Source organism: Galeopterus variegatus, unplaced genomic scaffold, assembly GCF_000696425.1.
Source record: "Galeopterus variegatus unplaced genomic scaffold, G_variegatus-3.0.2 Scaffold1505, whole genome shotgun sequence".
Classification (NCBI taxonomy): Eukaryota; Metazoa; Chordata; class Mammalia; order Dermoptera; family Cynocephalidae; genus Galeopterus; species Galeopterus variegatus.
Window position 1 is genome coordinate 547 of NW_007727616.1, and position 12,282 is coordinate 12,828.

The 12,282-nt window shown below is 40.6% G+C and overlaps 1 long non-coding RNA gene across 2 annotated transcripts in view; it reads right to left on the minus strand.

The window, feature by feature from the left end:
* Window positions 1–1,024: 1,024 nt before the first annotated feature.
* The window catches only part of LOC103594195, a 22,843-nt gene continuing 11,585 nt past the window's right edge, over window positions 1,025–12,282 (minus strand). Inside the window, exons 2-3 of one of the 2 annotated variants that reach the window (XR_550826.1) lie at window positions 3,095–3,294; window positions 1,025–1,567 (exon numbers count right to left, since the gene is read on the minus strand). This is a non-coding gene — a long non-coding RNA (uncharacterized LOC103594195). Of the gene's footprint in view, window positions 1,573–3,094; window positions 3,295–12,282 lie in introns of both variants that reach the window. The other variant, XR_550825.1, reaches the window with a different exon arrangement.

Consider the following 12,282-nt stretch of genomic DNA (forward strand, 5'->3'; position numbering starts at 1 on the left):
GAGGTACTCATGAAGTGGTACAGGAGCACACAGCAGAAGCATTTAACTCAGACCTAGCAATACATAAATTCATACTTTCACAAATATTGAGTGCCTGCTATGTGTAAGGCACTGTGTTAGGTCTTGAGGATACAATGGTGAGCCCGAACTGACCTAATCCTGGGCCTTGTGGAGCTTATAGTTCTATGAAAAAGAATAGACATTAGCTGAAGATCCATACGATAGATCAGTAAAAGATAGAGAACCACAATGGGTGAATAAAGTTGTCAAGGAAGGCTTCCTGGAAAAAGACACGTGTGGGCCGGCCCGTTGGCACACTGGAGAGTGCGCCGCTTGGGAGCACGGCGGCGCTCCCGCTGAGGGTTCGGATCCCATGTGGAGACCGGTTCCCGCTCACTGGCTGAGCGCGGTGCGGGCGCAACACTGAGGGTTGCGATCCCGTTGCCGGTCCCCGGTATGGGTGTGACACTGAGGGTTGCGATCCCGTTACTGGTCGGTAAAAAAGACAAAAAGGGAAAAAAAGAAAAAGACACGTTGGGCCGGCCTGTGGCTCACTCGGTAGAGTGCGGTGCTGATAGCACCAAGGCTGCGGGTTCGGATCCCATATAGGGATGGCCGGTTTGCTCACTGGCTGAGCGTGGTGCTGACAGCACCAAGCCAAGGGTTGAGATCCCCTTACCGGTCATCTTTCAAAAAAAAAAAAAAAGAAAAGAAAAAGACACGTGTATTGCATTTTGAAGGATAAAGAGATATCTGACAGATGTTGGGAGGGAAAGATTCAGGAGTTGGAGGAGACCAGGGAAAGAATACTAAGGAGGCTTTCTAGGCACAGAAAGCATGTACGAAAGCATGCTTTCCCCAAACTTTCTGGCTCCCATTTATACCAGGGACCAAGGAATCAGATAATGCTACAGCATAGGATGCCAGAGGCAATGGCTGATAGGCAAGGGACTAGGTCGCAATATACCATGCTGAGATATCTGGGACTTATTCTAGGGCAATAACACACAAAGCTTGAAGAGAATTAAAACAATCAGTTCTTTATTTTGCAAACATGTTTCTAAAACAGTATGGAAGATGAATCAGAAGGGATTACAAATTTAAAGGCAGAAAGTCCAATTAGGAGGCCATACCCAGTTGGTCATTTAAAAGACACACCTAGTTCAGTAAGGGTTAAGTGAGGGCTTGCCCATTCTAAACAGAATCTCAGAACCTGAACTCTGTAGCACTGTTTCCACGCAAAAGATGTCCTGAGTTTCAACAGCTGATCCCAAAAATACATCCCACACAGTACAAGTAATGAAAATCCCCTTTCCCCCAAACTTTTCAACTCCAATTCAAGGACTCCCTTGAGTGAACCAGTTAGATTCTTACTGAGACTTCTGGGGTATGAGTGGGGGAAAGGCAGGAGAAGGAGAACTTTTAGAAGAGGCACACGATCTGTTGGGAAATTGTAGAGGGGAGAGGGCTTTCTAAGAGACTGCTCCATAGGATCCAGGGTGGCCAACAAGACTGAAGACTTTGCAAAAGGAACAGGAGCTCCAGTAGATGGCAGCAGCAGCTCCACCTGCTCTAGCAGCAACAAAAGAAGTCAAGTCAGAGGGGAGGCAGGTCCCCTCCAACTCTCTACACAACTTATTTGTATATCCAGATGAAGACATTTTTAAAGTGGGTATCCATAGGAGTATAAAACCTATAAATTTCTTTTCTGCTTATCTTCAAGAAGTACAAATAACAGGAGTTCAGAACACCATTTATAAGTCTCCTGAGAACAGAATAACTTGGACCAAAAAGTTCATTTAATTATTTTTCATGTAATGTGGCAGCACATAATTAAACATTCATCACTTATCTGTCCTGAGGATTTAAAATTCATTACTGGTATCAGAGGAGGCTGGAGTATAGTTGGAATAGTGGTAGGCTGCCTCCACAAACTCTAGAAGGATGGGCGGGGAACTCACATGTAAAAGGTAAAGAAAAGCAGCCAGGACAGAGATCTGGCAAACTGTAAGAGGAAAGATAGTAGAAAAGCAGGCAGCTACAGAACAAAATATTTCAGAGAGCTGTCTGATTTTAACTCATCTCTTTATGTTGTTGCTGTTTTAATCTTTAAAGAAGACAAGGCCTAGGTGAATTGAGTTGTCTAGAAAAATTATGCTTCAAGTTTTCAAACCCCCTAAAATGCTGTTGCTCCTGCTTTTTAACCTAACTTCTTGCTAGAGTTAACAGTTTATCTTCTGATCTTATAATAAAGACCAGTTTCATCCCTGAACATGAAGGAAAGGATTTGTATAAGTTGTGCTTGGGTAACAGAAGAAACCAACAGTGTCCACAAAAGAAGAGAAGGGCTGCAACAGGTAGGCTAGAGGAGGTTCAGAGTCTGGGCTGGCTGGCACCAAAGAAGAACTCTGGAAGAAGCTTGGCTGACCATCTACTGCTATCATTTCTGTACTGCAGTATTAATTTGTTTTTGTTTTTTGGCAGCTGGCCGGCACCAGGATCCGAACCCTTGACCATGGTGTTATAACACCACACTCTACTGAACTGAGCTTATTGGCCGGCCCCTTGACATATGAATTTGGATGGAAAACAGGATGGCAACCAAAAAGTAAAATTCTTCTACCTCACATTTACCAAGTGGCAAGTCAGAGGACTATTTCTGACCCAGAAAGTGCTGACTGCTTTAACACAATCAGGATATGAATTTAACACTATGTGTAAAGCCGGGTAGATCTAATTTTAAGAATTTATTGCATGAGCCATTTTATAATTGTTAAATACGTGTTTGTATACAGCTTATTTTTTTTTATTTTTTATTTTCTCTATTCAGCTTATATTTTGATAGTTAAAAAATATCAAAATGCACCAAATGTAGTAAGAACCAGTGAACCAGGTCCAAATGGATTAGGGATTTCACTCTGTCCTCTTTAGACTTCACTGTAGATTCTATGACAAAAGGGGGAGATACTTCTTGAGAGCTAAAGTTGGGGTTTTTTAAGGAAAATCAAGCATTAATATAAATGACTGGGTTCTTACATATTCCCACTTCTACTCAGGTATAAAAGGTATGCATACGATGCACTTCTATCTTTACCTGTGTCTCTGGACGCAAAATGGTATCTTCACCCTCTTTCTCAATTTCTTCCTTACTTGGAGTCTTAGATATAAACTTGTTTTTGTTTACAGATTCTTCCACCAATTTTTTTTCTGATTCTTTCATTATTTCCAGAGTCTCTTGAGTAGTGTTACTGTTAGACATGTTCTTCAACAGAATTCAGTTGCCTCTATGGACTCCTAAAGAAATATCAAATACATTAAACAGGAGGTGTGTATCCATATGTAATACACATACAAGACTTACATTTCACGTATTTATATTTTTTTCCAGCAGCTTCCCTATAACCCAGAAAAGAGTCCCTGTGTTTTCTTTCTTTCTTTTTTTTTTCTTTCTTAAGCTTTATTGAGATAAAACTGACAATAAGCTACATATATTTAAAATATACAATTGGTTATGACACATACATACACTTTTAAAACCAGCACAATTGAGATAGTGATACATCCATCATCCCCAAAAGTTTCCTCATGCCCCTTTGTAATCTCTCCCTCACCTGTCCACCACCCCCAGCCAACCACTGATTTGCTTTTCATCACTACAGATTAGTCTGCATTTTCTAGAATTTTATATGACTGGAATCATACACTATCTGGATTCTTTTACTTGGCATACTTTTGAGATTCACCAGGATTCAGTTTTAAAACAATTTAGTGTGAGTCCTCTTGGCACTTTGCTGTCTCTTGTTCCCTATAGAAATTTGCTCACATTTTCAGCTCAATCACTTAACTCACTAGATTCTTTCCAGAATGAAGAAAAAAATATTATAAAGCTCTGTTCACCAGGAGTGGAACACTCTTCTTTCCTGAAAGAGAACCTCCACAGTTACCACAAACCACAACATTGTTACCAAATTCACGCTATTCCCCCATCAAAAAGCAGCAAAATCAGGGGCTGGCTGGTTAGCTCAGTTGGTTAGAGTACAGCCTTGTAAAACCATGGTCATGGGTTCAGACCCTCACACCCACCAGTACTGGCCAGCTGCCTAGGGGAAAAAAAAAAAAGGCAGCAAAACCAGACCATGGTTATAGAATCTTAAATTCTTTCCTTTATCTTAAGCAAACTAGAGAACTTTGGTGTCATCTGTCCTTTAGAAAGATTGGGTCTCTCCCCCAGAGGTGGAATCTTCAGAGGCGGAATCTTCGCTTTGCTATTCCTTATTTGGGTTCAATCAATCTACCACCTCCCAAATAATACAGAGTATCTATAGTGCAAGGGTGGCCAGGTCTGTATCACTTATACTATCACTACCAGGGATTTACTGAAGCCAACAAAGTTCTTCAGGTACTCACTGAGAAACAGAACTTGACGCTCTATATACAGATTCATGTCCTCAACTGCTGAAATCAAACATGCTTAGCTCCAACAACGGTTTGTAGAGGTGTCTCCTTACATGGGTTACTGACTGTACTTCAGTCCTAAATACTTCTTTCCCTTAAAAAAGGTAAGATGGGAAACCTTCCCAGATGTCACATCTATTCCCAGTAGCACTAGAAACTTAACTAAATAAACAAATAAGTGGGTAGCAATGCTTCAAGAAAATTGTCACACCAGACATTTTTCTCTCCTTCAAATCACTTTAAAGCTAAGTCCCAGAAGGCTCTCAAGAAGCACAGGTAACCTCCTCCTGACATTAAGTTAGGTAGCCTACAAGATTATTGCTTTGTTCACCTTGTGGCAGTTCCTGAGCAGTTGCCTGAAGACTTAAGTTTGCTTAGGTCTAGATAAACTCTTATTAAAGTGCCAGAGAGTCATTCATATAATCATGAAGTCATACAGCTGAATTTAAAGATGAGAAATACTGGAAGAAATTGACTACAAAAGAAAATGGTCAATATTCCATTTTTTAATTAATTGATTCAATAGCTACTGGTTTCTACAGAGTTATAACCTACAGAGCACTGTGTGGAATATACTATAAAGCATATACCTCACAGGGACTGGTTTTCCAAAGTCTTGCAGTTTCAAATATTGACCTTGCGGAGGACTGGAAATTTTCCTCAGGCTATAAGTCTCTGGTGTAAGTAAAGATTTGTAGCACAGCAAGGTTGCTGGCTCAAGGACAGACTAGTTACTGATTGTAATGTAAAGATACTGGAAAACTGCTAGAGGGAGAAGGAATGTTTGCTAAGATCAAGCTGTTGTTGATAGGACCACTTATTGCCTTACTGGAATGTCATCTGGCTTGTTTCACTGAAAGTTACCAGCCTATATTATTAAACTATAACCCCACCTATGTTCTCTTCCTGTAACTTCCTGGTCTGGAAAATAAATGCAGGAAGAGAACCCCAATTCGGGGTTAATTTCCCAAGGAAGTGATGCCTCTCACTTGAGGGTTCCAGCGGGAAATTAACCACTTCAGGGCCTCTCACTGCTCAGAAGAGATGGGCTTTGAGTAATCCTTTGCATCTCGGTCACCCAGGAGAAGATGAGTGACAAGTCCGTGGGAGGCAAAGCAACACAAAGCAACAGCACTGGTTGTACATGGGACTTTGTTTATGTACTCTTGTATGTATGTATACATGTATTTATTACCCACACCCCAACAAGTCCTCAACTTCTCTTCAGTTTGAAGTACTAGTAAAACTCATCGCATGCCTTCTCCATATCTCTTAGCTAGGAAACATTAAGAAAGATCAGAATTAGAAGAGTTCTTGGATGTAAGTTCATGCAATCACCTCAAGAAAAGCTCCTTTCTATAACTTCCTGAGAGGCCTGATAGCCTTCCCTGGAAAACTGGGACAGGATCATCAATTTCTGAAAGTCTTAACTGTTATATAGTTGCTTCCTATATTAAGCTACAAACTGCTTCAGTCTTGATCATAATCAGCCTTAGAGTCACACAAAATTAAGTTTTATTAATTTAACCACATGTTGGACCTTCAATATTTTTCTCTTTTCTGGGCTTTAATAGCCTCAAATAGATTTCTCCATCAGAAAGAGAAGGTAAATGAAAAAAACATAAAGCAGTTGGTTGTTTCTTTTTTCCAGAATGGTCCTTAATTACCAAATAGGTGTTTTTTTTCAAATCAGAATGACAATTTTGCTGTTCTCCTTCACATGTGGGTCAGGAAAGTATCAATCATCTGGACACCAGGAAAAATTTCAGTGTTCAAGCAACAATACTAGGAAAGCAAATAAACAAAAATGTCCATTCACAACAGCTGCATACAGAATATGTCACATAATCAAACTCAAATTTTGAGGACATGGTTTCCTTCATTCACTGGGGAAACAAGAAAACCTGACCTTTAGATTCTTTCAGACACTCATAAAACACACAGTGATTAATCCACTCACTTTCAAGAATTTAGTCAGTCATTTCAATTAGACCACTGGCCTCTTAAAGAGCTGTGTAAAACAAAGTAATTTTAACACTGAGACAAAAGGAAGCAGCAAAGGAAAAGGCAAGTTAGCACACTATATTGGCTGCCTACCCAGATCTCCCATTTCTTCCACACTCATTAATCTAACCCAGATTTCTTTTCGTGTTTGCCTTCCTCTGAGGACACATGATCAAGAAAAGTGACCTTACTCCCAAGACCTGGGAGATGGATCTTAATTAGCCTAACAGATAGACCAATTGTGGTAATTCTGTTTCCTTTTTGTGACTGGTTTTTGAAGGGACAAGTGACTCAATCATCACCAGTGAGACATGAGGGGATTTTGCTGGGTAGGTGGCTTCAAGAAAAGGCTTCCTCCTGTATTTAAATTTTTTAAAAAGCCACGAGAGAAAAAGGGTTGTTATCTTCTGCTGAAGGTAGTCTTGTGTACAGATGATGCCTGGACTTTAGCAGCATCCTGCCAACGAACAGAGGATGGGGGAGCAGAGAGAATAAGCCTGTATCTTTGATGCTGTGATGCAGACAATGAATTAGTCAACCTGGATCCTCCCTATCTCTGGACTTCTTGATATGTGAGGTTACAAATCTTCCTTATCATTTAAGCTATTTTGAGTTGAGTTTACTATCCCAGCATACTGACAGAAAGGGTATATTAAGAGAGGTACTATCTGAACCAGATAGAGCCCACTTCTTCTTTTTTTTTTTTTAAAGATGACCAGTAAGGGGATCTTAACCCTTGACTTGTGTTGTCAGCACCATGCAGAGCCCACTTCTTATAAGCAGAAATAACTGACAGAGAGAGGGATGATAATAACAGTAATCAGTTAAATTTTTTTGAGGCTTACATTGTGCCAGGTGCTATCCTAACATACTTTACTTATCTCATTTAATCTTACAACAATCTTATGACATACGTATTATTAACATCACCATTTTATAGATAAGTAAACTGACACACAGAGAAGTTAAATAATTTGATTAAGGTTATACAACTGGTACATGGCAGAACCAGGACTCAAAGCCAGGAAATTTTGCTCTGGTACTTACTTTTTTAACCCTTATGCAATACCACCTCTAACTAAGGGAACAGATGGCCAAAGACCAGAGAATAAAATGAAAAGTCTACCAAAGATAACAAAGGAATCATGGAATCTCATAATTGGAAGGGCGATTAGAAACTTTCTCATTCAGCTCCATCCTGCTACATCCATAGTTCTCATAATTAGGTTCTTGAATCATCAGTAACTCTGAAAAATGGTTCTTCTGTCCCTGCTTGTATACCTCTAGTGAAGGGGAAGTCCTCACCTCTGGATACAAACAATTTCTTTTGGGAATACATTCCTCATAAACAGACAAAATTCATTTCCTGTTATCTCCTCACATGGACCCCCATTTAGCTTTCTAAAAAATATGTTTAATCTTGCCTTCCATGTCAGCCTCTTACAAAAGACAACTTTATCTTATTTCCTTCACTAAACACTCCCAGTTCTTTAAGTCAGGTCTTTGAATCATGTGGTTTTAAGTCTCCCCACCATTTTGCTTCTAAGATAAAAGAAGCTGTCTTGAAGTAGACAGAGGCACTAGTAATAAGGAGTCAGAGTTTACTATTCCAGAGTCAAGATCCATTAGAAGGTACATGAAGCAGAAAACCATATTTCTTAGGCTAAGACTCTCTTTTGCTCTCCAAGAAAACCTTTAATTAAGGTTATTCCTAGTCCTGTAGCAATGTAGAAGGCTCTCCTTACTCTTGGGGCATAAGGATTCCTGGAAACAAAATTTTCTGAGCCAAAACAAAAGCAAAAGTTGTGGCTGAAGAACAAGACAATTTTATTAACTAAAAAAAGCCTTAAAGAGTGAGAATAAAGCCAGTATAAGGCTAAAAGGTAGAAAAGCAATTTCCACTCTTGATGGTTTATTTAGTATAGAGGGAAAATTAAGGGCTTGGTAGCTTTTTTGGAGGGAGAAGAAGAAAGGAACTATTTCATATATAACCGTGACAAGAACAAAACAAAGACATTAAGCTCCCAGGAGGGCCTACATGTGTGCTTCCCTACAACCCACTTGTGCACACTGTACATTTCATCCAGGCAAACAACACTATTTCTAAGGCAGAAGAATGTCTCCTAAGGACACTCAATGGCTCAAAGCTGCACACAGGGAACTGTTAGATGGGGGGTGGCAGGGGTCAGGGGGTAAAGAGGGGGAGTGAGGAAATAGGATGATACAGGAGAGGACGACTGGGAGCCAAGATTTGGCTATTTTTTCCAGAGAGAATACTGCATATTCCCCATAAATTTTTTGACTGCCAAGGTAAGTACCTTCCAGAACACAGTGAAATTATATATCCTTCCATCAACTCTATAAACAACTTTCTAGGCATTGGGCCAGAAGGAATACATTATATATGGGAAACTCAAAGACAGAAGGACAGTTTCATTTTTTTCCCTTTTAAACGATGGCCCAGTAGGAGAAAGTACACAAGAACACAATATTTAGGTGCTAAAAATTCTGACCTACCCTGTGGCAGATTCCCTGTAAAGCTTTCCAGTCCTTTACTACCTTATATATCAAGAGTAAATTACTCTCAATTGACACTCACATTTTAAGAAACTGTTCAAAATCTAGGGGCTCAGGAGAATGAATAAACAAATTATGGCATGTTCATATAATGGAATACTATTCAATAATAAAATAGAATGAACTACCATGTATACTGATACACACAAAAACATGGATGGATGTCAAAACTATTATAGTAAATGAAAGAAAGCAGACTTACCTCCCCCCAAAAATACATTCTATATAAGTCTATTTACATGAAGTTCAAGAATAAGCAAAACTAGGGCTGGCCCATGGCTCACTCGGGAGAGTATGGTGCTGACAACACTAAGTCAAGGGTTAAGATCCCCTTACTGGTCATCTTTAAAAAAAAAAAAAGAATAAGCAAAACTAACTTACAGTGACTGAAATCAGAAAGTGGCTGCTTAGGGCTTAGGAGAAAGGGGGCAAATACTGATCGGAAGGAGAAACAAGAAACCTTCTAGAAGTGATGGAAATATTCTATCTTGTTTAGGGCAGTGATTACATGAATGTAAACAATTGTCAAAATCCATTAACTGAATGCTTAAGATCCGTGCACTTGGGCCGGCCCGTGGCTCACTCGGGAGAGTGCGGTGCTAATAACACCAAGGCCCCGGGTTCGGATCCCACATAGGGATGGCTGGTTCGCTCACTGGCTGAGCGTGGTGCTGACAACACCAAGTCAAGGGTTAAGATCCCCTTACCAGTCATCTTTTTTTTTAAAAAAAAAGATCCGTGCACTTTATTAAGTTAAAAATGCCCTTACGAATCAAGCAGTAGGGACAAAGCATCCATAGAGGTAAAATGGCAAGTTAAAAACAAAACATTCTAGATGATAAATACATCACAAGCCTTTTCTTATGTTCTTTGACACTGGAGTTAGAAAAGGAAAATACTAATGTTTATTGAGCATGATTATGAACCTGGTTTACTCACTTCAACTCAAATCCACCAAGAGCAGCCAAGCAACATGATCAAGATCATACCACTACTAAGTGGCAGAACCTGACCAGAACCCTGGTGGTGTCTGATTCCAAAGTCTACATGCTTTCTGACTTTTATTTTTCTTCTTTTTATTATTTCTGTAAATTACTTAATCTCAATACAACTCTTTGTTAGAGTATTTCTCAGATGAAAAAAACAGCTCAGAAGCATTAAATAACTTTCCCAAGTCAATACAAGAGAGGCAAGAGCAGAATTCCAACCTAGCTGTGTCCAACCCCAAAGCCAAAGTTCTAGGTGTTCCAAGGTAGATGCCCATTCAGGAGCATTTTGGGGTATGAAGTGTGGGTTAAGAAGGGTGTCTAGATCTAAGTAAGGCCCGTCCTCAGAAACTATCAGTAGAAAACATATTTTTGGATTCAAAAATTAGGTTTGGGGCCAGCCCACGGCTCACTTGGGAGAGTGTGGTGCTAATAACACCAAGGCCATGGGTTCAGATCCCTATATACGGATGGCCATTAAGCACACTTGGGAGAACATGGTGCTGACAACACCAAGTCAAGGGTTAAGATCCCCTTACCAGTCATCTTTAAAAAAGAAAAAAAAAGGGCCGGCCCGGTGGCACACTCGGTAGAGTGCGGTGCTTGGGAGTGCAGTGGCGCTCCCGCCGAGGGTTCGGATCCCATATAGAGACTGGTCCGCTCACTGGTTGAGCGCGGTGCAGGCGCGACACCGACGGTTGCGATCCCGTTGCTGGTCGCGGTACGGACGCGACACCGAGGGTTGCGATCCCGTTACCGGTCACGAAAAAAGACAAAAAGGAAAAAAAAAATTAGGTTTGTAAATTCTCCCATCTTTCTCCTCAACCTGGGTCCACCCCTCATGACTTTGAATAGTTTTACAGTTTATAGACAGCATCTTATTTGATTTTCTCAAGATATAAAGTTTGATCTCCATTTTATAAACAAAGATATTACCAGTCAGAAATATTAATTGTCCAGGGCCATACACTATGTGTAAGAAGCCAGGACTCAAACCCAGGTCTATTTGGTTCCAAAATTCCAGATTCTTTCCACTACAGTGTCAAAACAAGGGACAAAAAAACAAAAGCAGTATGATAATTGCATGCCTTAAAAGGTAAATGCCTAACAGCCACTGGGAGGACAAGAAATAAGGCCCTAGTGTAAATGAGAGAAATAGGTCCACTGCAAAGAGGGAAAGCAGAATATGTAGGAACAGAGTATAAAGTGCATATGAGACACATAAAGTTACAGATATGTGACTGTCACAAAGCCCTTTAAGAACTGCAGAAGTCAAGTGTCATAAGCTTCACTAGTACCAGGCCAATAACAATAACAATAATAATTGTGATAATTTTCCAAATCAGAAAAGCATAAAAATCATTCTGCTCTATAACTGCAAAAGAATTCACTGGTGTGAGGAAGCCCACAGGAATTGGCTGGTGTCCAGAGCAATTCTTTAGGCAAAGTAAAGAGAGAGAGAAGATGAAAATGTCCTGGACATGTACCCTCTTTCTTTGCTCAATATCTGTTTGGCTGTACTTGCCCTAAACTGAGAACTGCAAGTGCTTTGATCAATGGACTGAAGTGTTAGTGGGGCCTCCTCACAGTTTCTGTCAGCTTCTCTACATTCTTGGCCAAAAACGTTACACCCTCAAGCAAAACAAAACAAATCACATATCCTCCTCTTTCAAACAAAGAGGAGCAGTGGGGGCTTCCCTCTCTACTGCTCCCATTTTCTTTAGCTTTATCAAAGTAGTGCCACTACACAGAAAATATCACAGAATCTTAGGGATGGAAAAGACCATGTCTTTTCCTACCCCTTTGCAAAACTGCTCCCACCTCAACCCAGATAAGACATCTAGGAAAGAAAAAAATATTTACCTACTGTTCAAGGCCCTTTCAGGATGCCTTCTATTGCCAACTTAAATGCCACGCAGCTAAGTTTATCCTGCCCTATACCATTATGATCTTAGTGGTCAATGCCATCACCACCTCTCAGGTGAAGAGGACAACTAAGTCAACAACTAAGTATTAAAAGAATCTTTCTGAGGCCGGCCCGGTGGCACACTGCTACAGTGCGCCGCTTGGGAGCGCGGTGGCGCTCCCGCCGAGGGTTCGGATCCCACATACAGACCAGTTCCCGCTCACTGGCTGAGCGAGGGGCAGGTGCAGCACCGAGGGTTGCGATCCCGTTGCCGGTCCCGGTCCAGTACAGGTGCGACACTGAGGGTTGCGATCCGTTGCCGGTCACGAAAAAAGACAAAAAGGAAAAAAAAAA